This window comes from Perna viridis, chromosome 9 (assembly GCF_037379345.1).
Source record: "Perna viridis isolate PV_CMFRI_1.1 ecotype Kerala chromosome 9, ASM3737934v1, whole genome shotgun sequence".
In the NCBI taxonomy this organism is placed as follows: Eukaryota; Metazoa; Mollusca; class Bivalvia; order Mytilida; family Mytilidae; genus Perna; species Perna viridis.
In genome coordinates, this window is record NC_142453.1 from 30,645,225 (window position 1) to 30,650,537 (window position 5,313).

Sequence of the window (5,313 nt, forward strand, 5' to 3'; positions counted from 1 at the left end):
ATTTTTCGAGATTCACATTGAATTAATACCAGTAACATATGCCATTGTAGGACTGGAGACCTTTCTTTGACATGTGTGAGTGTAGAAGTTACAAGTTTTGAAATAGGCTTGGTGGTACTTTTTGCAGATGGAGCTAAGTAGCGTTGCTAATACTGACCGCACAGCCTTTACCCACCCTGACAGGGAATCGGTGTCTTCTTGTTTTTTTTTTTTTTTTTTTTTTTTTTTTTGTTGATTTTTGGTGTTTTTTTTTTTTTTTTCGTTTTAACCAATTTCTTGAGTAGTCCTCCACGGCATCCATAAGAATTAAAAGTTATAACTCAAATTTGTGGAGCGTGGTTCATGGTAATTGGAACCTTTAGAAAAGACCTTAGGGCGAGATTCGTTTTTGGTGATATTTAAATCTCCTAAAATGACATGACCTGAAGGGTCATATTTGAATGGGAAGCTTAGGCATGTGGCATAGCCTTAAATTCCTCAATCGCGAGCTTTTCATCACATTAATGTTATTGTTATATTAGCTTGAAAGGTTTCCTATACTTTTGATGTTGTCATTGCACGCGCCGGGTATTGCAGTACCTAGTCTACGTATGGTATCCGGTATTCCCCTTTTTCCATACGATAGCTTTTACCTAAAACGTAAAACATTCAGTCACCTGATGATAACAATATTTCGGTTTTTTTTTTATATGTGATATCCCAAGGTGACCAACACGCTCAAACGGTTGATCTAATAAATTTGTTGGCTTGTTTAAACCTGGAGGGGTACATCATAGTCTTATACTGGAAAGAATCCGAAATATTTATTTATCCACAAAATTATTTGTAAAATAGGAGCTATATCAGTGTGTCGGGGATGCTATGAGGAGCTCCAACATATTGACTATTGTATTGAAATGTAATTATAAAAATGCCATTGGTACACTAATATGTGATTTGTTTTCATTTTTTTTTTCACCAAGAGATCTTCGACAGAAGTCAAACTCGCAATAGGGAAAAGGTATTGAGGAGATGTTGAAGTGTAGATACTTCAGCATACAATATTTTACAATATTCTGATAAAAATTGATTACAAGTGAAAGACACGAGGATGTCTATCAGTTCTATATCTTATCGAATACAGCTATGTATTAAAAATCAACATGACTACTCCCTGTAAACTTCGGATAGAATAATTCAATGCATGACACATGAGCCTTGATTTCACGTTTCAGATATTCTAGTCATAAGCAACGATGTTTGATATCAAAGCCATAGTTCTATTGTTATTGTTGATGACTGTGTCTGTAGTCATGACTGTAAAAGTTACAACCTGATGGTGATAGACACAATGCAGCATTATCTACATTCATCTAGAAAAACGGAAGGTAAAGAACAAAAAGGACCAGCAAGTAAGATAAATTTTACAATTTGTGTTTCGTAAAATCAGATTCATATTATTGATTTGTTGTACAGGAATAAAAATCAAGTCGAATAGGTATACTTAAGCAGCACTCCAGCTAAGAATCATGCAAAATGTGATGCATGGTTGGAAGACCTACATATTTTATTTATTGAAATTTTGTTTAAAATGTCATAGTAAACACAAAGTGACATATGGCTTTTCATTTAACCTTTGTTCATAGGAGATCAAAATTATATAGAATGTACAGAAGAATACAAAATTAAGGGAGATAACTCTGTAAATGACACTAAAATACAATAGAAACTGTTTGATTTTCAATGTTGATTATCTCCTAAGAGCAGACAGATTGGAATGAATAACATACTTTTCATCGTACAGACCTATATTACAACTTAATAACAAAAATAAAAATATGCAGCCTTTTTTAGGTTATCACATTTTTACAGAATGGTTTTACATGGTTCTTACAAAGATTGCTGCTTAAAATTATCTCATAGTGCAACGTTTTCATACCTTATTAATACAAATCCATTATCTGCATGTGCCTTTGGTCTTTAAAAAAATAAAAACTAAATTTCGTCAACTTAATGTATATCCTTATATAGCACCTTATATGAACGGAATTGTAAGTTTCAATGACAATGTCAGCCTTAATATCATTAATATATAAATAAACACAACAAACACATTTTACGACACATTATAAATAGTTCATGGCTGAAGCACCTGCAATTTTTATGATCGTTCTTTCACAAAGAAATCGACGAAGAGGGAAGACCAGTATGTAGACAGATGTAAATCAGATGTCTTTAAATTTATTGCATATGCTTTGATTTTGAAGATATTGGCGCAACTTATATTAGATGGGGACATAAGACGTGCCCAGAAAAAAGACAGAAATAGTTTATACAGGTTGGTTCAAATAATTACCATGACAAAAACAAAAAGTATAGATATCATACTTTCATGTAAGTTCTAAGTAGAATATTTGTCAATATCTTACCATTCTTCACTTAAGACTTTTACTGGAGATCGCAAAAATAATATGAACGAATATAAAAAAAGGTAAAATCAAATTAAGAGTAGTAAGTAAACCATTATCATTGAGCAAACAAAGGTTTCTACAGAGCAAATCGGAAATTCTACTTCATTCTATTTGTTTTGTCAACAAACACGAACAGGGCAGGTTGGAGGGATGTGGTTCAAAGTTAGAGATGGTGCGGTTGACAAACTATGCCTGCCTCCCACAAGATCCTGAAAACGAAAACCTTATGCCTATTCAAACGATATGTTATTCGGAACTGAGTATCAGGTTGTCGGGTGTCAAAAGCCCCCAAGTCTATCATCAAGTTTATACAGTGAAGAAGTGCCTTGAGCTTTCTGTCGACGGCAACGACTCTCGTCTGTCATCATGATACCAGGTATTTTAAATTTACTGCTAACAATTGTCACCGATATACGAGGTTTAGAAATTAAACAGCACAGGTATACCAGAGGGACTTTTTGCTTTTAAGTGTTTTGTAATATCAACATTTTAAACGTTGTGCTTTTAACGTCTCTTTTAATTTTTTTTTAATAACTTTGGTTCCTCAATGTTTTTATCACATTTACTTTTTTAATTGTCGAGTAACGGGGTTCATAGGTGCGTGTTTATTCATTCGCCATGTGAACGGCTAAATGTGACCTGAAACGTTTGGTTTCATATTGTACCGATGGCCTAATGAGCATTTTTTATTCTCATCATTTCTTATGACTTATATTATAAAATAGCTATATGTGTCTTAAAGCTGATAAATACAAAAAAAATAGGCACTGTTGATAACGAAATATAAATTATAGACCATAAACTCACAAAATATTATCTTAATAGTTCTTTAATAATAAATAAACTAGATAAAAGATAGAAAGGAAATTTGATTTCTTTTTTTAAAAGGACGCAAGATGTGTTATAAAGGCTGGATTAAAGAATACGATGGTATTTTAATGACAGAAGACAAGACACATTATCGGAGTGAGTACATTTGGATTGACATAAACGAACGACTGAACGATTAGACAGCAGAAACTCAGACGAGGATGGCGCACTGCTTTATGCAGTGAGGGCAAAATGTGGAAGCCTCAGATGTCCGCCGTACAAGGATGGAACAGAGGTCTATTGTGTCATTTGTTCAAAATAAAACAATATTTGTTCGAAAATGTTTTATTCATTTTACCTCATTGTTGCGGATATTGATATCTGTCGATGTTTCACTTTGCAATATTGATGTAAATTCATGGAAATACTATTTAAAATAAAAAAAAAGTAAAATAATGACAGCAAAATCAAAGGAAAAAATAACAAATAACAACGAAAGAAACTAAAAAGAAATTATCAAAATCCAAATAATGTTTAATATGGATTAACATTCGGGTTAACCTACAATGCAGGCGTCTGTTACAGAAAAAAAAATACCAATCATTTATATCGCAAACTTCGATATATTGTACACATTTTTTTATTTGCTGTTTTAGGATAAAATTCTTAGGACGGTCTTTATAATAAAAATAATTGTATAGAAGTGGTACTGAAAACTCATTCAATTGTTAATGCTTGGGATATCCAGTAGTATCCCTAAATACTATGGCCTCATTTCTTACACTGAATATGGTACAAATTCTCAGCATTAGATGTGGCTTCCTAATTCGACATTTTTGACTTTGGAGACATGTTTACAATTATTTTTTTTTATTTGGATCTTCCTATGTATTTTGATTTAAAGCTGCGAATGAAAGGTAATTTATTGAAACACCGGTACAGCATACATAAATGAAGTTTATGTCTTAGTATATAGTACTGGAACTATGTAAATATAGAATCTACAACGATAACGAGTTGATGATGGAATTTCTCACATCGAGTAAAATGAATTTTATAGTTTTGATCGCGAGGCTTGTCGAGCTATTCAAATTATAAAATTCATTTCACGAGATGCGAGAAATTCATAATCAACACGCTTTGAGTGTAGATTCTCTTTCTCTAAACCCTAAACACGTCAAAAACATCCAGAAATGACAAGCGCGCGAAACGCTATGATTCCGATTCGTATGAAACATGTTGACGTCATACAAACGCAAAAGAAACCAGACGATTTCAAAGGTTTTTTCACTTCAAATCGTCTAAAGTCCACTCATAATTGTTTTTCAAGGCAAGAACACACCAAAATTATCTCATTTAACTGAAATATAACTACAATGGCAATCTAGGCGATTTAGGATATCGATTTCTAAGCCAATCGAACTTTGAAAACAAAAAAATCACTAGTGATGAGAACATTTTTTTTTCACACCGGTCAAGCGGTATGAAAATTGAAGCAAAATTAAGGAAATCATTTTATAATACTTTTATAAATCAGTTGTAAAACATGGAACAATATAAATTACTATGTGAATAAGTTCTTCTATAATTGACAAAATCATTATCTAATAATCATAACCATGTTTTTGACATGTTAATATTTCCACAATAAAGTAGATTATTTTGACTTTAACCATTGCCTGATACCTCTACACCTTTGAAATAGAATTTCATTAAACAAAAGATAAAACTTTCACAATATAAACCGGTCTTTGCTGATTTTTAAGTTTATCAGAAAAATCCATGATAGCAACCTCTGCTATATTTTTATCTTAATTTAACAATGTGTGAGAATGAACGGACTCTTCAATATCATTATCGCGTTGCAGCGGAAGGAGTAAAACAGTTTGAAAACTATAACCCATTCCATAATTACGGTTTCATTCCCTGCAAATTTATTTGAAAAGAAATCCATGAAGCAGCACAGTATTGGTTGTTAATGGATGTCTTATTCAGAGTGCGTTAACGGCTACCATCAATATTCCACAAATATAAACCCCTTATCCATTTAGTT

General features: G+C 32.3%; 1 pseudogene; it reads left to right on the forward strand.

Annotated features, from left to right (window-relative positions):
• The first annotated feature begins 1,315 nt into the window (after positions 1-1,315).
• LOC148607765 (uncharacterized) lies at positions 1,316-3,582 on the forward strand (annotated as a pseudogene).
• The last annotated feature ends 1,731 nt before the right edge of the window (positions 3,583-5,313 follow it).